The sequence below is a fragment of the Pan troglodytes genome, chromosome 10, assembly GCF_028858775.2.
Source record: "Pan troglodytes isolate AG18354 chromosome 10, NHGRI_mPanTro3-v2.0_pri, whole genome shotgun sequence".
Classification (NCBI taxonomy): Eukaryota; Metazoa; Chordata; class Mammalia; order Primates; family Hominidae; genus Pan; species Pan troglodytes.
The window spans coordinates 126,742,690-126,764,747 of NC_072408.2; the positions used below are offsets into that span (position 1 = coordinate 126,742,690).

General features: G+C 46.8%; 1 pseudogene; it reads left to right on the forward strand.

Moving 5' to 3' along the window:
- Positions 1 to 18,725: 18,725 nt before the first annotated feature.
- On the forward strand, positions 18,726 to 19,059 carry LOC107967732 (large ribosomal subunit protein eL33-like; annotated as a pseudogene).
- Positions 19,060 to 22,058: the final 2,999 nt, after the last annotated feature.

Genomic DNA, 22,058 nt, shown 5'->3' on the forward strand with positions numbered 1-22,058 from the left:
GAGGCTAGATGATTTTTTTCATGTAATTCAAGGATTTGAGAAGAGATCAGCTGTTCTCAAATTCGATCGGTCATGACCTGTGCCATGAGTGATCTGATGCTAATGGTTAAAGTACCATTAGCTGGAGGATGATTCATATATTTTTAAATAATACATCATCCCTATACCAACCTAATTCTTGCCAGCATTTAATATGCTTTCCCTATTGGGAGAAAAAGGAGCAGAGTTACAGCTGGCATATTAGGACTTCCCCTGGGAATGTTATGCATATGAATGCCTGACCATGTGCAGCGTAACAGAAAAAAAGGTGGAGAGTCCATGGAATAGCCAGTTCCAAAAGCTGCTTCCAGCTCTACAATGGGATGATTCACCCAAAGTAAACAATGAGTTGATGGCATTCAAATCAAAACTAACCACTTTTCCTTGTCCATGTATCTGACCAAGGATCACTCACTTCAAACAGTTGTAGGATGATTATAAAATGTGTCATCGGGGCCGGGCTCAGTGGCTCACGCCTGTAATCCCACCACTTTGGGAGGCTGAGGCAGATGGATCACCTGAGGTCAGGAGTTCAAGACCAGCCTGGCCAACATGGTGAAACCCCGTCTCTACTAAAAATAGAAAAATCAGCCGGGAGTGGTGGCAGGCCCCTGTAATCCCAACTACTTGGGAGGCTGAGGCAGGAGAATTGCTTGAACCCGGGAGGCAGAGGTTGCCGTCAGCCGAGATTGGCCCACTGCACTCCAGGCTGGGCAACAAGAGCAAAAACTCCGTCTAAAAAAAAAAAAAAAACAGTGTCATCCATCGACACCTGTGGAAAGAAAGGGGAAAAAAATGTGTCATCCAGACCAGGATACTTTTTTTTTTTTTTTTGAGACAGCATCTTGTTATGTTGCCCAGGCTGGAGTGCAGTGGTATGATCTCGGCTTACTGCAGCCTCGATCCCCTGGGCTCAAGCAATCCTCCTGCCTCAGCCTCCCAAGTAGCTGGGACCATAGGCGTGCACCACCATGCCTGGCTAATTTTTTTGTATTTTTTGTAGAGATAGGGTTTTACCATGTTGCCCGTGCTAGTCTTGAACTCCTGAGCTCAAGCAATCCGCCCACCTCAGCATCCCAAAGTGATAGGATGACAGGCATGAGCCACCGTGCCCAGCCAAACCAGGATACTCTTAAGACAAAAGGGAACATCTAGGGAATGGAACACCAAGGCCACATATTAAACAGGAATTGTGTTGAGCAAAACAGGACTTAAGTTACCCTAAGTCTATGCAACTCAGGAAAAGTAAATTTACAAAACCAGAAACCAACAGCCCTGCCCCTAGGAACATGATTCTGAAGGCAAGTTGGATATGTCTTAGTTTTAGCTCCCCCAGAAGCAGATCCTGAGACAAGGATTTGGGTTAGTTTATTTGGGAAGTGAAGGAAGCACCTTGTAGGGGAGTAGGAAAATAAGATAAGGAAAGAAAGGCAGCCAATAAGAGTGTGGCTCATGCCTGTAGTCCCAGCACTTTGGTAGGCCGAGGCGGGCAGATCACCTGAGGTCAGGAGTTCGAGACCAGCCTGACCAACATGGAGAAACACCGTCTCTACTAAAAATAAAAAAAATTAGCCGGGTGTGGTGGCACATGCCTGTAATCCCAGCTACTCAGGAGGCTAAGGCAGGAGAATCACTTGAACCCGGGAGGCAGAGGTTGCGGTGAGCTGAGATCGCACCATTGCACTCCAGCCTGGGCAACAAGAGCGAAACTCTGTCTCAAAAAAGTGTGTTATCAAGCTAGCTGTTACTGTGGGCAACTGCCACGTGATCCCTGGGCTGGCCACAGAGCTGGGCCACCCACATGCCCCCTCAAGGGAGGACTTGTTGTCCAGGGACTGCAGGGAGTGCAGTCAGCAGACAGACTGCAGCTGTCACCTCCTTCAAGGTCAGCCTCAGCTGTACAGCCCTGCCCAGCCCAAGGCCATGCCCTTCCTGGGGTAGCCTGCATCTGTTGACTGGGCAAGGAAAGTCTGTTTTGTTTTGTTTTGTTTTGTTTTGTTTCATTTTTTGAGGAGTCTCGCTCTGTCACCCAGGCTAGAGTGCAGTGGCGCGATCTCGGCTCACTGCAACCTCCGCATCCCAGATCCAAGCAATTCTCCTGTCTCAGCCTCCGAGTAGCTGGGATTACAGGCACTCACCACCACGTGCGGCTAATTTTGTATTTTTAGTAGAGACGGGGTTTCGCCCATGTTGGCCAGGCTGGTCTCGAACTCCTCACCTCAAGTGATCCAACCACCTTGGCCTTCCAAAGTGCTGGGATTACAGGTGTGAGCCACCACACCCAGCCAGGAAAGTCATTTATAAAGGTCGCCCATTCCACCTGACTTGGAACACTTTGACAGGCAGTGTCAAAGTGTTGCTCTGGAGCTCCCCTCTGGGTTAGCCAAAGCTTTGTCAAGCCTGCACTGTGGCTGGATATTTCTCTCTGCCCAATCCTGCTTCTTCTCATTTTTTTCATAGGGACTGATTCCTTTATTTACTTATTTATTTTTGAGATCGGGAGTGCAGTGGTGGGATCTCAACTCACTGCAGCCTTGATCTGCCAGGCTCAGGTGATCCTCCCACTTCTGCCTCCCAAGTAGCTGGGACTACAGGTGCACACCACCATGCCTGGCTAATTTTTGTATTTTTTGCAGAGACAGGGTCTCGTCATGTTGTCCAGACTGCTCTTGAACTCCTGGACTCAAGAGATCCACCCCCCACATGGAGAAACCCCATCTATATTAAAAATACAAAATTAGCCGGGCGGGGTGGTGCATACCTGTAATCCCAGCTACTCGGGAGGCTGAGGCAGGATAATCGCTTGAACCGGGGAGGTGGAGGGTGCAGTGAGCAGAGATTGCGCCACTGCACTCCAGCCTGGGCAACAAGAGCGAAACTCCGTCTCAAAAAAAAAAAAAGATCCGCCCCATTCGGGCTCCCCAAGTGCTGGGATTACAGGTGTGAGCCACTGCACCTGGCTGATTGATTCCTAATGAGCATTTTGTACCCCAAACTCCATGTAAGCATCTGCTTCTAGAGAACCTAGCCCCAAACCATGCCTATGGGGAAACAGGGAGTTAAATAGAACATGTTCCTCAGAGATTCATGGGATGTAAAGCAATCCCTCAATTTCTAGCATATGAGATTCCTGGGGAGCTCACTTTCCAGCATTGCTGGTAATTCTTTGCTCAGTAGGGGTGTTATTAAGAACAATTTGCCAGGACATCTATAAGCAAAGATTAGGCTCATAAACAGACTGCCTCTGAATTGCCATTGGGTGTTCTTAGATGCTCATAGCCTGCTGGGTATACATTTTAAAGCACCATCTCTAGCTCTATCTTTAGTCCCTACCCCTCAGCTTGTGCTCATGAAATTAAGTACATCCACATGATAGTAATTTCAAGGGCAACCTTGACCTTGCAAAAAAATGCAATTCCGGCCAGGCACAGTGGCTCATGCTTATAGTCCCAGCACTTTGGGAGGCCAAGGCAGGTGAATCATCTGAGCTAAGGAGTTTGAGACCAGCCTGGGCAGCAGAGTGAGGCCTTGTCTTGACACACACACAAAAAAAATCGGTGTGGTGGCACATGCCTGTTGTCCCAGCTACACAGGAGGCTGAGGTGGGAGGATCACTTGAGCCCAGGAGGTTAAGGCTGCAGTGAGCTGTGATCATGCTACTACCCTTCAGCCTGGGTGATAGAGTGAAACCCTGTATCAAACACACAAAAACGCAAAACAATTCCAGTATGTTGATGGATTTCTAATTGGTGGTCTAAGGGAGGCCTTACTCTATGTATGATATGGTCTGGCCCTGTCCCCACCCACATATCATCTTGAATTGTAGCTCCCATAATCCCCATGTGACGTGGGAGGGACCCAGTGAGAAGTAATTGAATAATGGGGCCGGGTTTTTCCCATGCTGTTCTCATGATAGTGAATAAGTCTCATGAGATCTGATAGTTTTATTATTTTTATTTATGTATTGATTGATTGATTGATACAGGGTCTCACTCTGTCGCCCAGGCTGGAGTGCAGTAGCGCAATCTTAGCTCGCTGCAACCTCCACCTCCCAGGCTCAAGCGATTCTCGTGCCTCAACCTCCCGAGTAGCTGGGATGACAGGCATGTGCCACCATACCCCGCAAATTTTTTGTATTTTTAGTAGAGATGGGGTTTTGCCATGTTGCCCAGGCTGGTCTCGAACTCCTGAGCTCAGGCAATCTGCCCACCTTGGCCTCCCAAAGTGCTAGGATTACAGGTGTGAGCCACTGCACCCAGCCAATCTGATGGGTTTATAAAGGGCAGTTGCCCTGCACACACTCTCTTGCCGACCATCATATGAGACATGGCTTTGCTCCTCCTTCGCTTTCTGCCATGATTGTGAGGCCTCCCCAGCCATGTGGAACTGTGAGTCCATGAAACCTCTTTTTCTTTACAGATTACCCAGTCGTGGGCATTTCTTCACAGCAGTATGAAAATGGGCTAATACAATGTAGGTCCTATAAGTCTCATTAATTCATTCAACACAAATTTTCTGGACACCTATACTATGTGGCAAACACTGTTCTAGGCACCGGGTTTAAGAAGTCAGAGGCCAGAGAGGACTATGCCTCTGCATCTGTGTCTGGTCACAGAGTCAGTTTATAAACCATTATGTGTATCTTTGTGCTGCCTATTATTTTACAGAACAATAGTCAAATGCTTTCGATGTGCTCAACACAATGCTAGGCACAGATGAATAAGGGTCTGTTCCAAGAAGACACAGAATGGGGGAAATGGTCAAAAATAAAGGTAAAATGTTACTCCTCACTAGTATTTATTTATTTATACCCTGCTGTGTTCCAGAAAAGATTTAAGGCAGCTTACAAGGATACATAAAACATAGCTAGACAGCATAAATTATACATAAGAGAGAAGGAAGAAGAAAAACAAAACAAGAGTGAGGATTGAAATGGGGCCAGAGATGAGACTGTTCATCTGTGATCTATGTTCATCTGTGAACTGATCTATGATCAGTTCCTCTGTGCTCATAGCCTGGTGCAATCACAGGTGTGGTGGATGCTATTGGGGCCCTGACCAGAGACCCTCAACACTCATTTCTAAATGCCAAAGAATGTTCCTTGTGACTCTCTGAATGAAGGCTTTGTTCTGGTTGTGGACGCACACCTGGTCTGCAAGCAGGATAGCCTAGAAGTCCCAGAAAGTTCAAGTCCCTAGAAATAGCCCTCACCCAGTGAGGGATGGGAGTTGTTAGATAAATACCCCAGCTCCTGGCCAGGTGCAGTGGCTCACACCTGTAATCCCAGCACTTTGGGAGGCCAAGGTGGGTGGATCACTTGAGGTCAGGAGTTTGAGACCAGCCTGACCAACATGGTGAAACCCCGTCTCTACTAAAATTACAAAAATTAGCCGGGCATGGTGGTGCACGCCTTTAATCCCAGCTACTCAGGAGGCTGAGGCAGGAGAATTGCTTGAATCCGGGAGGCGGAGGTTGCAGTGAGCTGAGATCGTGCCATTGCACTCCAGCCTGGGCGACAGAGCCAGACTCTGTCTCAAAAAACTAAAAAAAAAAAAAACCAGTTCCGTATTTATCCTCCATTGAGATAACCCTGAGGCATGTTCTATACAGTCTTCCAGGGCTCCCCAGTGAGACCGAGCTCCTGCTGCCCACAGTGGTAACCCGCTTGGTAACAGACCTTTTATTGGCTGACTTCCTTTCTCTGTCTCCATTTCTCTGTCCCCACACTGTTGTTTCCTGGGATCACCTCCCAAATAAACAGCCTGTAATTGAATTATTGTCTCAGCAAGGATTCTTGGGGAGCCCAACCCAAGACAATGCACTATGCCCTCATCTGCTATTTAATGTAGAACTCCAGGCTCCTGCAAAGTTTGTTCCCTGTCAGAATTTCCAGGAATGCCCAGGAGAGGATCACACATAGAAACGAGTCTTGTCGGCCTCAGGTTTGTGGTTTTTCCTCCTTTCCTCCTGTTCTGGATACACTGACATTAACCAGGCATGCTGCTATTTTTGCTGGGTGTTTTTTTGTTTGGTTGTTTTGTTTTGTTTTTTATTTTTTTGAGACAGAGTCTCACTCTGTCACCTAGGCTGGAGTGCTGTGGTGCAATCTCGGCTCACTGCAACCTCCACTTCCCAGGTTCAAGTGATTCTCCTGCCTCAGCTTCCAGAGTAGCTGGGATTACCGGCATCTGCCACCATGCACTGCTAATTTTTGTATTTTTAGTAGAGATGGTGTTTCACTAGGGTGGCCTCGAGCTCCTGATCTCAAGTGATCTGCCCACCTCAGCCTCCCATAGTGCTGGGATTACAGGTGTGAGCCACCATGCCCGGCCTATTTCTGCTGGTTTTGACTATCTCAGTTGACTTCCACTTTATCCAAAGAACATCTGCACCTCGTACCATTGGGTACCATCTTTGCTATCAGGCACTGTTGGCTCTTATTGGGTACTAACTGGCCCAAGATGCCAAAGCTATATGACGTTCAATGGTGATGTTCAGTAGAGGGTACCCACACTGTGTTCTGCCATGTGGACAAGATGCCAGAACAACATTGCTTGGGGGCCAAAATGTAGTTTTCATTAAGCAATCCTGTTTTCATTAAATAACCCCTAAAGTTCCTTTAATTTTTACTTACAGCCATAATCACATAAAACTCAAGCATGGGTTAGGCAATAAGGAATGGTCCTGATAATTAATCTGAGTGATAGCTACCCCACTGTCCTCAAAAATCACTCATTCAAACTTAGCCAAATAAGTCTTGGTGGTTTTTTTGGTTTGTTTGTTGTTTGTTTGTTTGAGACAGACTCTCACTCTGTTGCCCAGGCTGGAGTGCAATGGCATGATCTCAGCTCACTGCAACCTCTGCCTTCTGGGTTCAAGCCATTCTCTTGTCTCAGCCTCCCGAGTAGCTGGGACTATAGGCACATGCCACTACACCCAGCTAATTTTTGTATTTTTAGTAGAGACGGGGTTTCATCATGTTGGCAGGCTGGTCTCGAACTCCTGACCTCAGGCGTGAGCCACCACACCCAGCCTAGGTTTTGTAATTTAAAATGGAAATCAATTACAATATGCTAAGCCTAAGATGCCACATACAAAATGCCACATATTGTGTGATTTCATTTATGTGAAATATCCAGAATAGGTAAATCCATAGAGACAAAATATAGATTGGTGGTTGCCAGGGGCTGGGAGGAGAGGAGAATGGGGAGCAACTGTTTAATGAGTATGGGGTTTTCTTTTGGGGTGATAAAAATGTTTTGGAACTAGACAAAGGTGGTGGTTGCATGACATTGTGAACGTACTAAATGTCATAAAGTTGTTCGTTTTAAAATGGTTCATTTTGTGGCCAGGTGTAGTGGCTCACGCCTGTAATCCCAACATTATGGGAGGCCAAGGACGGCAGATCACTTGAGGTCAGGAGTTTGAGACCAGCCTGGCCAACATGGCAAAACCCCTTCTCTACTAAAAATACAAAAATTAGCTGGGTATGTTGGCACGTGCCTGTAATCCCAGCTATTTGGGAGGCTGAGACATGAGCATTGCTTGAACCTGGGAGACAGAGGTTGCAGTGAGCCATGATTGCACTACTGCACTCCAGCCTGGGTGACACAGTGAGACTGTCTCAGAAAGTTAATAAAATAATAAAATAAAATAAAATAAATAAAATAATAAAAAATGGTTTGTTTTGGGCCAGGCATGTGCCTTAGGCCTATAATCCCGCACTTTGGGAGCCTGAGGTGGGAAGATCTCTGGAGCCTAGGAGTTCAAGACCAGCCTGAGAAACTTAGTAAGACCCTCTCTCTACAAAAAAAAATTCCAAAATTAGCCTGGCCATGATGGCGCATGCCTGCAGTCCCAGCTACTCAGGAGGCTGAGGCCAGAGGATCACTTGAGCCTGGGACGTCGAGGCTGTAGTAAGCCTTGATCCGCCACTGCAGTCTAGCCTGGGAGACAGAGCGAGACCCCGTCTCTAAAAAAATATTAAAAATAGGCCGGGTGTGGTGGCTTGGTGGTTCACGCCTATAATCCCAGCACTTTGGGAGGCCGAGGTGGGCGGGTCACCTGAGGCCAGGAGTTCGAGGCCAGCCTGGCCAACATGTTGAAACCCCGTCTCTACTAAACATAAAAAAATTAGCCGGGCATGGTGGCGGGTGCCTGTAATCCCAGCTACTCAGGAGGCTGAGGTGGGAGAATTGCTTGAACCCAGGAGGTGGAGGTTACAGTGAGCAGAGATCACGCCACTGCACTCCAGCCTGGGGGCAACAAAGTGAGACTCCTTCTCAAAATATATATATATATATATATATAAAATTAAAATTAAAATTAATAAAATTTAAATAAAATTCCAACCTCAGTTTCTCAGTCACAGTGTAGCCACAATCCACGTGCTCAATAGCACTAGGCTATGGCATTACAGGACATGTGACTTGACTATTCCTGTGCAACTCGTATAGCTTTTTAAATCATTTATTTCTGTTTTGACTTCCCAGCACTTGCCAAAAGCTTTCAAGGTGAAGTGTCCCAGTTTATTTAAGCACCACCTGGCAGCCGCTGAAGTGTCACGTTTCTATTTCACAGGAGCTAGCCATGAATCTGATTGCTACTGTTCCACATGATTAGCACGTTTGGGGTGACAGATTGTTGGGTTTGCCACACTTCGGAGCAGGTTGTGATTCTGTAATCGTTTTTTCCGAAGGGAATGAAGCATCAAGAAGCTACTGGTCTGGACCGGGTGCAGTGGCTCACGCCTATAATCCCGGCACTTTGGGAGGCCAAGGTGGAAGGATCACTGGAGCCCAGGGGTTCAAAACCAGGCTGGGCAACATAGGGAGACTCCATCTCACCAAAAAAATTAGCCAGGCGTGGTGGTACACGCCTGTAGTCCCAGCTACTCAGGAGGCTGAGGTGGGAGAATCACTTGAGCCCAGGAGGTTGAGACCAGCCTGGGAAACATGGTGAGACCCTGTCTCTCCAAAAGAAAAAAAAAAAAAAGAAGCCAGTGGTCTGTGTCTCAAGAAGCGACATATCATGTTTCCCTGCAGCCCTCGCCTCTAGAGAGCTGCAGAATAAGAGAAGAGGAATGAGCTCACACAGAGGGACCATGCTGGTAGTAAGACATATAAAAAGAGCAGTTAAAATGATTAGGGATGTCAAATCTTAAGAACCCCAAGGATAATTCATTAGACTCTGAAGTATCTGATGAGCTCACCTGGTCCACCCCGGATGAATAAGAGCAATTTGCCCTTTTCTCTCAACTCCCAAGAGATAAAGATCCACACCAGCCCTTGTTTTCTCATTGCACTGAATCATACCTCTCAGGTGTCAAGAAGTGTTTCTCTAAGTCTTATCAGAAGCTCTCCTATTAGCTGATCTTTCAAACCTGTCTGCTAACTTGGATATCATTTAATGATGGCTGCTCCCTGAATGTCAGGACCTTTTACCTGGAAATAACTCTTTAGTATTTTCTCATTTTTGATGCTTCTACATCTCAATATAATTATCCAATTTTTGGCCGGGCGCGGTGGCTCATGCCTGTAATCTCAGCACTTTGGGAGGCCAAGGAGGCGGGTAGATTACCTGAGACCAGCCTGACCAACATGGAGAAACCCTGTCTTTACTAAAACTACAAAAATTAGCTGGCCATGGTGGCGGGCACCTGTAATCCCAGCTACTCGGGAGGCTGAGGCAGGTGAATTGCTTGAACCCAGGAGTCAGAGGTGGCGATGAGCTGAGATCACGCCATTGCACTCCAGCCTGGGCAACAAAAGCGAAACTCCATCTAAAAAAAAAAAAAAGGAAAAAAAAGAATTATCCAGTTTGTAAATTGCCTGACTATTTCTCCTCGCTTGTCTTTCTTGCTTGCCCTTTACATTTTTTCCGCTCTCGCTCTACTTTATCATTTTTATTTTTATTTTTGAGATGGAGTCTCACTCTGTCGCCCAGGCTGGAGTGCAGTGGTGCAATCTCAGCTCACTGCAACCTCCACCTCCAGGGTTCAAGTGATTCTCCTGCCTCAGCCTCCCGAGTAGCTGGGATTACAGGCGCACGCCACCACACCTGGCTAATTTTTGTATTTTTAGTAGACACGGTTTCACCATGTTGGCCAGGCTGGTCTCAAACTCCTGACCTCAAGAGATCCGCCCACCTTGGCTTCCCAAAGTGCTGGGACTACAGGCATGAGCCACTGTGCCGGGCTGTCTCCTTTATCAGATTGGAGAGAAGAGTAAAATAAAATTTCCATTGGCCACTTTTTTCTTGGCCAGCCCAATAGTACAAATGTATTCAAATTATGCCTTTCTGGTCAGGAGCAGTGGCTCACACCTGTAATCCTAGCATTTTGGGAGGACAAGGCGGGTGGATTGCATGAGCTCAGAGTTCAAGATCAGCCTGGGCAACATGGCAAAACCCCATCTTTACTAAAAAATATAAAAATTAGGCGGATGTGGTGGCACATACCTGTAATCACTTGAACCCAGGAGGCCGAGGTTGCAGTGAGTCAAGAAAGCACCACTGCACTCCAGCCTGAGTGATAGAGTGAGACAGTGTCTCAAAAAAAAAAAAATCTGCCTTTCTAATATTGAGGCGAGAGCTATCAGCATAAATCTATACCTCTCTTGCTTATTCATAACATAGGCCTTGGATAGTTTCTTTAAAAACAAGAACAACAATAAAATACAAACCATGGTAGCACATTCAATCCTGTTGCTGATGAAAGTGATGGCTTTTATAGATGCCTCAGAAGAAATAACACATATTCCCAAAAGAGTTGCTGTCATTTATGCCTCTTTCAAGGTTAAACTTGGCTGTGTGGAATGTTTTGTTTGCAAGTTTTTGATTGCAAGTAATGGGAATGTCCTATGGCTAGCATAAGGAAAGAAAGGGAGGAGAGAGGAAGGGAAGGGGAGGGGAGGGAAGGGGAGGGGAGGAGAGAGGAATAGGAAGGGGAAGGAAGAAGGGAGGGAAGGGGAGGGGAGGGAAGGAGAGGGGAGGAGAGAGGAATAGGAAGGGGAAGGAAGAAAGGGAGGAGAAAGGAAGGGAAGGGGAGGGGAGGGGAGGAGAGAGGAATAGGAAGGGGAAGGAAGAAGGGAGGGAAGGGGAGGGGAGGGAAGGGGAGGGGAGGAGAGAGGAATAGGAAGGGGAAGGAAGAAGGGAGGGAAGGGGAGGGAAGGGGAGGGGAGGAGAGAGGAATAGGAAGGGGAAGGAAGAAGGGAGGGAAGGGGAGGGGAGGGAAGGGAAGGGGAGGGGAGGAGAGAGGAATAGGAAGGGGAAGGAAGAAGGGAGGGAAGGGAAGGAGGAAGTTAATGAAAGGATGTTGGAGGCATTTTATGGAAGCAAAGGAAGAGGTGGATAACTAAACCTTCCTAGAAAAGGAAGAAACCATGCCAGGTGCAGTGGCTCATACCTGTAATCCTAGCATTTTGGGAGGCCGAGGCGGGCAGATCATCTGATGTCAGGGGTTCGAGACCAGCCTGGCCAACACAGTGAAACCCCGTGTCTACTAAAAATACAAAATTAGCCAGGCATGGTGGCACACACCTGTAATCCCAGCTACTGAGGAGGCTGAGGCAGGAGAGTCACTTGAACCCGGGAGGCAGAGGTTGCATAAGCCAAGATCATACCACTGCACTCCAGCCTAGGCGACAGAGCGAGACTCCGTCTCAAAAAAAAAAAATTAGCCAGGCATGGTGGCGGGTGCCTGTAATCCCGGCTACTCGGAAGGCTGAGGTAGGAGAATCTCTTGAACCTGGGAGGCAGAGGTTGTGGTGAACAGAGATCATCCCACTGCACTCCAGCCTGGATGAATCCAGAGTGAAACTCTGCCTCAAAAAATAATAATAATAATAAAATAAATAGGCCGGGTGCGGTGGCTCACGCCTGTAATCCCAGCACTTTGGGAGGCTGAGGTGGGAAGATCACAAGGTCAGGAGTTCAAGACCAGCCTGACCAACATGGTGAAATTTTGTATTTTGTAAAAATACAAAAATTAGGCTGGGCTTGGTGGCTCACGCCTGTAATCCCAGCACTTTGGGGAGGCCGAGGTGGGTAGATCACAAGGTCAGGAGATCGAGACCATCCTGGCTAACATGGCAAAACCCCATTTCTACTAAAAATACAAAAAAAATTAGCCAGGAGTGGTGGTGGGCGCCTGTAGTCCCAGCTACTCGGGAGGCTGAGGCGGGAGAATGGCATGAACCCGGGAGGCAGAGCTTGCAGTGAGCTGAGATCGCGCCATTGCACTCCAGCCTGAGTGACAGAGCGAGACTCCGTCTCAAAAAAAAAAAAAAAATTAGCCAGGCATGGTGGCGCACGCCTGTAATCCCAGCTACTCAGGAGACTGAGGCAGGAGAATCGCTTAAACCCGAGAGGCGGAGGTTGCAGTGAACCGAGATGGTGCCACTGCACTCTAGCCTCAGCGACAGAGTGGGACTCCATCTCAATAATAATAATAATAAATAAAGTCATCAGTTCCACTCCCATGATAACCCATTAACCCATTAATTTATTAATCCATGAAAGGATTAATCTGACCTAAGAATCTCTTAAAGACTCTCAATACTGCCACTTTGGGGATTCAATTTCAACATGAGTTTTGAAGAGAAAAAATATTCAAACCATAAAAGCAGCCTAATCTCCTTGAACCCTATCTATGGACTAGCACATAAAAAAGAGAAATTTCTAACTTGTTTAAGCCCCTGTATTTTGGAGTCTGTGTGTTACAGTAGCTTATCTATGAAATAATAGAGCTGGGATTGCTGTGTTGGATATGAAGGGCCTTATGGTTCCTGCCCAGGATGTAGTCATTCAGAAACCCAGCAGGATTCAGGTTTGATACACTGAGGGAGGCTGAATTGCACACTTTTACCTGAGTTCCCATGAGGACTGGCAGCCTTTTGAAATCCCTGCCTTCCTTATTTCCATTAATATCCTTACAGTAATAGGAGACCATCTGTTTCTTGGCACCAAAAACTTCTAAAACAAACTCTCCCCTTACATCCTGCACTTCTCATTTAGATGCATCCTTTCTGTCTTCTCTGCTAAACAGTGAGCTCCAGGAAGAAAAGGATCATCATTTATCCTTCCATGCTGTGTCTTTAGAACCTAGTGTGGTGCCCAGCACATAGGGGATGGAGGGAGGGAGGGAAGGATGAGTGGATGGATGAATAAATGGAAAAAAAGAAAATAATAAAACTAGCTGTAGCTTATAGGAGGGAAGCCTTCATGGAACTTCTCTCTCCAGGCTCTGAATTCCTACTGTCCTGACTTTCTCTGTGTCACTGTCACGTATGACTGAGCCACATCCCCATTTTCACCTCCACTCTGGAGGCATACTTCAACAGAAGTGTTAGGTCACAGAGGTATGTCTTTAGGACCTTTCTTTTTAGTGGCTCTACAATCTTACAACCCTCTTTCTAAGCATCTAGAGGCCTAATACTATAGACCTTTCCTTTATCATACTCAAATAATTACTTTTCTCGGACCTACTTTGCTAGCCTGATTAGAAAACAGAGCCTGAGACAAGATTGAAGTGCTAACACTTTATTTAGGAGTTGAAAGCCTATAGAGGTGAGAATGAGGAAGAAAAGAGGAAAGAGGTGAGGTGAAATACAAATCAATGTGATGTGTTGGCCAGGCACGGTGGCTCATGCCTATAGTCCCAGGACTTTGGGAGGCCGAGGCCGAGGGATCACTTCAGGTCAGGAGTTTGAAACTAGCCTGACCAACATGGTGAAACCCTGTCTCTACTAATAACACAAAAATTAGCAGGGTGTGGTGGCATGTGCCTGTAATCCCAGCTACTCAGGAGTCTGAGGCAGGAAAAAAGCTTGAACCCGGGAGGCAGAGGTTGCAGTGAGCCAAGATTGCGCCACTGCACTCCAGCCTGGGAGACAGAGGTAGACTCTGTCTCAAAAAAAAAAAAAAAAGATGTGTTTCCAAAACTTTCCCTGTGAACTTTATAAAATTAATCAAGGGACCAGATGGAGTGGCTCACACCTATAATCCCAGCACTTTGGGAGGTCAAGACAGAATTGCTTGAGCCCAAGAGTTCAAAACCAGCCTGGGCAACATAGGGAGACTCCATCTCTACAACAAATAAAAAAATTAGTTGAGCATGGTGGCTCACACCTGTAGTCCCAGCTACTTGGGAAGCTGAGGTGGGAGGATCACTTGAGCCTGGGAGGTCAAGGCTGCAGTAAGCCATGATGGTGCACTACAGCCTGGGTAACGGAGGGGGACCCTGTTCCAAAAAAGAGATTTAATCAGGCCGGGCACAGTGGCTCACACCTGTAATCCCAAAACTTTCGGAGGCTGAGGTGGGTGGATCACGAGGTCAGGAGATCGAGACCATCCTGGCTAACATAGCGAAACCCCGTCTCTACTAAAAATACGAAAAAAAATTAGCTGGACGTGGTGATGGGCACCTGTAGTCCCAGCTACGCGGGAGGCTGAGGCAGGAGAATGGCGTGAACCCGGGAGGCGGAGCTTGCAGTGAGCCGAGATTCCTCCACTGCACTCCAGCCTGGGCGACAGAGCGAGACTCCGTCTCAATTAAAAAAAAAAAAAAAGTTTTATTCAGGGAGAGAGAAGGAGAGATGAAAATCAACCAAGTTTGCAGCACACTCAGCACTAATCATTAGGTAGCTTGGTCTCTGACCTGCTTCCTCATAGCTGTTTGTCTCCTATTGTCCTAGAATCCTATATACCCAGTTAAAAGATTATAGTTCCCGGCTGGGCACGGTGACTCATGCCTGTAATCCCAGCACTTTAGGAGGCCGAGGTGGGTGGATTACCTGAGGTCAGGATTTTGAGACCAGCCTGGCCAACATGGTGAAATCTCGTCTCTACTAAAAATAAAAAAATTAGCCAGGAGTGGTGGTGCACACCTGTAATCCCAGCTACTCGGGAGGCTGAGGCAGGAGAATTACTTGAGCCTGGGAGGCAGAGGTTGCAGTGAGCCAAGATGGTGCCACTGCACTCCAGCCTGGCCAACAGAGCGAGACTCTGTCTCAAAACAAACAAAAAAAATTATAGTTCCCCTTAACTGCTCTACAGGTAACAACTTGAACATGATGAAATGTTAAGTTTTCCCTTTGAGATATTCTTTCAGGTCCTGCATACCAGTGAAATTACTAACATCAGCTGTACTGAAGGACCCCATTGGAACTGAGTCACAAAAGAATTCAGTTTCCATGTCCTGATGATTTTATCCCCCTTACCCTGATCAATGACCCCAAATTCCATGATCCCCTTAAAAACCCCAGCCCAGAACTCCTTGAGGAGATGGATTTGACTGTCTCCTTTCATCTTCTTCCTTGGCTGCCCTGCAACCATTACACTCTTTCTCTGCTGCAAGCCCTACTGTCTCAGTGTAATTGGTATGTTACTGTACATCAGGCACATGAGCCTGTTGGTCGTATAATATTGCCGTACTGGCCACCAATCCCAATCCTGCACAGCAGGTTACTCACCAGCCTTGTTTGCTTGGTGCATAGTCTTTTCCAGAGAGACCACAAGGAGGAGCCACATCTAGGAACAGATCCTCACAAGTGAGAAAGGAGAAGGAATGTATTTGCTTAGCTCTCTCCTATCTTCCATTTCTCAGTGGCCAAGATTCATCCCTGGGGAAACTAACTCCCCTATACTCTTTGGTTGTGTAACCTAGCACCTTGCAGCCATCCAGGCTGGCAAATTCCAATGGTGTGGCATTACAAATCCAGAAGTAGAGAGGTAATTCAGTGTGGATAGGGTGCTGACTAGTAGAGAAGAAAAAAGATAATCGAAGGAATCTGGGAAGAGTTCTTTCTTTTTTTCTTTTTCTTTTTTTTTTTTTTTTTTTTTGACAGAGTCTCGCCCTTGTTGGCCAGGCTGGAGTGCACTGGTGCGATCTCAGCTCACTGCAACCTCTGCCTCCCGCGTTCAAGTGATTCTCCTGCCTCAGCCTCCTGAGTTGCTGGGATTACAGGCATGCGCCACCATGCCCAGCTAATTTTGTATTTTTAGTAGAGACAGGGTTTCTCCATGTTGGTCAGGCTGGTCTCGAACTCCTGATCTCAGGTGATTTGCCCACCTCAGCCTCCCAAAGTGCTGGGATTACAGGCATAAGCCACTGCACCCAGGGAAGAATATTCTGAATTATCCAGGTGGGCCCAATCTAATCACATTAGTCCCTAAAATCAGAGAATCTTTCCCAGCTGTGTTCAGAGACAGACATGACAACAGAAGGGCCAGAGTGATGCTTCATTGCTGGCTTTGCAGATGGAGAAGGGGCCACTAGCCAAGGGATGGGGGCAGCCTTTAGAAGCTGGAAAAGGCAAGGAAACGGATTCTCCACTAGAGCCTCCAAAAAGAAATACAGCCCTGGTGGCACCTTGATTTTAGTCCAGTGAAATCCATGTTGAACTTCTGGACTATAGAACTAGAAGAAAATTAATGTGCATTGTTTTAAGCCATTAAGTTATGGTAATTTGTTATAGCACCAAGAGGAAATTGATACACAGTCTCTACTGCTATAGCTAGTTCTAGGGCCACAATTGTAACCACTCAATGGGTTCATTTTACCCTCTGCCCAAATAGAGCCAATTTATCAATACAGGGGAATTGCAATAGAGAAAGAGTTTAATTCGCACAGAGCCAGCTGAATGAGAGACTAGAGTTTTATTACTCAAATCAATCTCTCCAAAGATTTGGAGGTTAAGACTTTTCAAGGATAGTTTGGTTGGCCAGGGAATGGATGCTACTGATTAGTTGGGGATGCAATCATAGGGTTGTGGAAAATGGTCCTTGTGCATGCTGAGTCCACTTCTGGGTGGGGCCGCATGACCCGTTGGCAGGTCTGGGTGGAACCATTTGTTGCCAGAAACGCAAAAACCTGAAAAGACATCTCAAAAGGCCAATCTTAGGTTCTACAATAGTGAGGTTATCTGCAGGAGTCATTGGGGAAGTGGCAAATCTTGTGACCTCTGGAATAATGGCCAGCAATCATTTACACCTAGATCTTAGCAGAATTCAGGCTCCCCTCATGTGCCTATTCTAGCTGTCTTTCATTAGCTTTACAAAGTGGTTTAGTTTGAGAGAAGGGCAATTGCCATGTAAACAATAAACTACATGTCTCCCAAAGTTAGCTTGACCCAATCCCAGGAATGATTAAGGGCAGTTCGGAGGTTAAAGGCAAGATGGGGGTTGGTTAGATCAGATCTCTTTCACTCTCACAATTTTCTCACTGCTATAATTTTTGCAAAAGTGTTTCATAATTGAAATTTATCATCTCTGTCTTCCATGACCCAATTGGGGTTACCCAGACATTCATCCCCAAGGAGTATAGGTGTTTAGGAACCCTTGCGAGGTCACAGTTGTTGTAACTGCCCATTAACAGTCATCCCAAGCATGAAAATATCAAATGATACACTAGTGAATCTTCTGGGTTCCAGACATTTTGTCTCCTGCCCCTGTTGTGAAGCAGCTACCTTAATTCCCCAGAACAATCAGAAATGATTATCCCAGGCAGTGCAGTAACTCCCTTCTCTGCTTGTCACTTCAATAATACGAGGAACTCAAACTAAGTACTATATAGTCGCAGCATCCAATTCAGTGGAATGCTTACTGTGTCCCCAGGCCTAAGAGTTCTTCCAGAAATTAGAAACTGTTATCCTACAGAGCCCAAGGTTACAGGGATGAGAAGCACAAAATCTGCAAGTGGGTCACTGGGTGCAATTGTGAGAAAGGTCAGCCCCTGTTTCCCAATCCCAATATACTAACTAGAGAGGCATAGTATAGTATATTACTTGTTAGCTCAAGGAATAAGCCACATCCTTCAAGATAGCCCATAGCTGGGTGCATTGGCTCACGCCTGTAATCCCAACACGTTGGGAAGCCAAGGCAGGGAGATCACTTGAGGCCAGGAGTTTGAGACCAGGTTGGTCAACATGGTGAAACCCCGTCTTTACTAAAAATACAAAAATCAGCCGGGCGTGGTGGCGCACGCCTGCAATCCCAGCTACTCAGGAGGTTTAGGCATGAGAATCATGAGGCTGGGAGGCAGAAGGTGCAGTAAGCCAAGATCCCACCACTGTACTCTAGCCTGGGTGACAGAGTGAGACTCCGTGTCAAAAAAAAAAAGATAGCACCTATCCTGCAAGATATACTTCTCCAGCACATTAATTGGGCCTTCAACAGATGCTATTAAATGTAGATTTTATTATTATGCAGATACGGTGAGGCCAATATAGGAGGCAATTGACATTGAAAAGATAGTGTCTCACTAGGCCCAAGAGGAGGGGGCACACCAGGCCATACGTGGCCACGTGGCCACATAGGGGAAGCACCAGTGTCAGAGGCATTTGAACCAGAGTGACTCAATCTTTTTTTTTTTTTTTTTTTGAGACAGTCTCACTCTGTCACCCAGGCTGGAGTGCAGTGGCACAATCTCAGCTCATTGCAACCTCCGCCTCCCCGGGTTCAAGCGATTCTCCTGCCTCAGGCTCCCAAGTACCTGGGACTACAGGCGAGCACCACCACGCTCAGCTAATTTTTGTATTTTTAGTAGACACGGGGTTTCTCCATGTTGGTCAGGCTGGTCTCGAACTCCTGACCTCAGGTGATCTGCCCGCCTCGGCTTCCCAAAGTGCTGGGGTTACAGGCGTGAGCCACTGTGCCCTACCTGGGAACAGGACTTCTAAAAGGCAAATATGCCTGGAAGGCTGTGGTCCTAAGGCCATTTTTGCTAGCTATAAGCAGGGTCTCTGGAACCAAAGGGAGCACACCGCTCTCCTTAAAATTGAAGATGTTTATGCCCAAGATGAAACTGAATTCTGTTTGGGCAAGAGGTCTGCTTATTTATACAAAGCAAAGAATAACACAGTGACTCCTGGTGGCAAACCGAACCAAACCAGAGTAATCTGGGGAAAGGTAACTCAGACCTATGGAAACAGTGGCGTGGTTTGTGCCAAATTCCAAAGCAAACTTCCTGCTAAAGCCACTAGACATGGAATCCATGTGATGCTGTACCCTTCAAATATTTAAACTAATGAAAACTAAATAAATAAAAGTGGATTTGTGCTCTTGTAAAAAAAAAAAATCAGAAACATACAGTTAATACAATAGGCCATCCCATTATTCTATCAGACCAGTTATTTCTGAGTGATAGGTACATAGTTAAGACTAGTGAAGCCCATGGCCATAGGCCCATTATCACATCACACCACACTTTCTTTGCGGTAAAAGGGGTCTCTTGGTTCCCAAGATTGTGTGTGACAGTGATATGGTTTGGCTGTGTTCCCACCCAAATCTCACCTTGAATTATAATAATCCCCAAGTGTCAAGGGTGGGGGCAGGTGGAAATAATTGAATCATGAGGGCAGTTTCCCCCACACTGTTCTCATGGTAGTAAGTCTCCTGAGATATGATGGTTTTGTTTGTTTGTTTTTATTTTCATTTTTATTTTTATTTTTTGAGACAGAGTTTCGCTCTTGTTGCCCAGGCTGGAGTGCAATGGCACAATCTCGGCTCACCACAACCTCTGCCTCCTGGGTTCAAGCAATTCTCCTGCCTCAGCCTCCCAAGTAGCTGGGATTAGAGGCATGTGCCACCAGGCCCGGCCGGCTAATTTTTTTTGTATTTTTTGTAGAGATGGGGTTTCTCCATATTGGTCAGGCTGGTCTCGAACTCCTGACTTCAGGTGATCCACCTGCTTCAGCCTCCCAAAGTGCTGGGATTCCAGGCATGAGCCACTGCACCCGGCCTTTTTTTTTTTTTTTTTGAGACAGAGTCTTGCTCTATTGTCCAGTCTGGAGTGCAGTGGCGAGATCTCGGCTCACTGCAACCTCCACCTCCCAGGTTCAAGTGATTCTCCTGCCTCAGCCTCCTGAGTAGCTGGGATTACAGGCATGCGCCACCACACCCGGCTAATTGTGTATTTTTAGTAGAGACAGGGTTTCTCCATGTTGGCCAGGCTAATCTGGAACTCCTGACCTCAGGTGATCCATCCACCTTGGCCTCCCAAAGTGCTGTGATTACAGGCATGAGCCACTGCGCCTGGCTGATCTGATGGTTTTATAAACGGGAGTTCCCCTGCACATTTTCTCTGTTGCCTGCCACCATGTAAGATGTGACTTTGCTCCTCCTTTGCCTTCCATCATGATTGTGAGGCCTCCCCAGCCATGTGGAACTGTGAGTCCATTAAACCTCTTTCCTTTATAAATCACCCAATCTTGGGTATGTTTTTATTAGCAGCGTGAGAACAGACTAATACAGATAGTATGCCACTATATGACATCTGCAGTCCACCAGATGCTGGTGGCTAGTAGAGACACTTGGAAAGGGGAGGCAAACCTGCTTAAAGGATACATTTAAAGCTTAAAAGGATAAATTTCTAATTCTCCAAGGGGAGAGGGGTCAGACAGATGTCCTAGACCTACCACCTGGTGGCCATGCTGATCTCTCTGAAGATTGGTACCATATTGAGCCCTCCTGCCAGCAGCTGGATACTTAGCAATGGCAAACCTAGAGCATCCTTGGTGGACCCATGTTGTTGGATCCACACATGGTCTCCATCCCTCCCGTCATGGCCACTATGTTCATGGCCCCACACTGCAAGCTGTGAGGGCATCAGGCAGCCAGACGCATTGAAGATATAATGTCTTATTCTTTTTGTTTAACCAGCATATGGCCTTTTACATAGTGGTTACTCAATAAATATTTTTGAATTTATTTATTCAACATTTATTGAACTCCTACAATGTGATAGACAATGAGATAGGTTAAGAATACCAACTTGCTTTGGAGGCCAATGCGGGTGGATTGCCTGAGCTCAGGAGTTCGAGACCAGCCTGGGCAACATGGTGAAACCCCGTCTCTAGTAAAATACAAAAAATTAGCCGGGTGTGGCAGCATGTGCCTGTAATCTCAGCTACTCAGGAGGCTGAGGCAGGACAATTGCTAGAACCCAGGAGGCAGAGGTTGCAGTGAGCCAAGATCATACCACTGTACTCCAGCCTGGGTGACAGAGTGAGACTCAGTCTCAAAAAAAAAAAAAAGAATATCAATTTGGCTTCCTCAGATAGTAATGCAAAACAAAATAAAACAAAACCAAAAAAAAAAAACAAAAAACTGAAGTATCTGTCCTGTGTTGCAGGTTGGGGTCTCAGGACACAGACACTCAGAAGGAGTTTGGGGGGCAAGGTGTTTAAAGAATGGAAAAAGGCAGAAGTCAGTCTGCAATGCAAGCCTAACAGAGTATTGGTCAACCCAGCAGGAAGCTCCTGGGCCAAGATAGCCATCTCTCTCTCTCTCTCTTTTTTTTTTTTTTAAACTTTTTTTGTTTTTCTGAGACAGGGTTTCACTCTGTTGCCCAAGCTGGCATGCAGTGGCACGATCACAGATCACTGCAGCCTTGAACTCTGGGGTTCAAGCAATCCTCCCACCTCAGCCTCTTGAGTAGCTAGGACTAAGGCGTGCACTTCCACACTCGGCTAATTTTTTAAATTTTTTGTAGTGACAGGATATCATTATGTTGCCCAGGCTGGTTCTGAACTCCTGGGCTCAAGCAATCTTCCCACCTTGGCCTCCCAAAGTGCTGGGATTACAGGCATGAGCCACTGCGCACAGCCTAGCCATCTCTTTATATGCCCTCATCCTTCAGCCCAGATGCAGGCTGCCCTAGGAAGGGTCTGACCTTAAGTGAGGCTGACCCTAAAGGAGCTGCCAGCTGGAGGCCATCTCCCGACCACACTCCCCACAGCGGGGTGGCAAGTTCCTCCTTAAAGGATTTGAGTAGCCCATGTCTGCGTCTACCAGAGTCCACCTCTTGCTGTGCACAGATCCAGGTTTCCATACACTTTCAGGGACTAGCCCCTCCCTTCCATGGGTCCAGTGGGCCCTTCTTCCTTTTTTTTTTTTTTTTTTTTTTGAGACAGAGTCTCGCTCTGTCACCTGGGCTGGAGTGCAGTAGCACAATCTCAGCTCACTGCAACCTCTGCCTCCCGGGTTCAAGCGATTCTCCTGCCTCAGCATCCTGAGTAGCT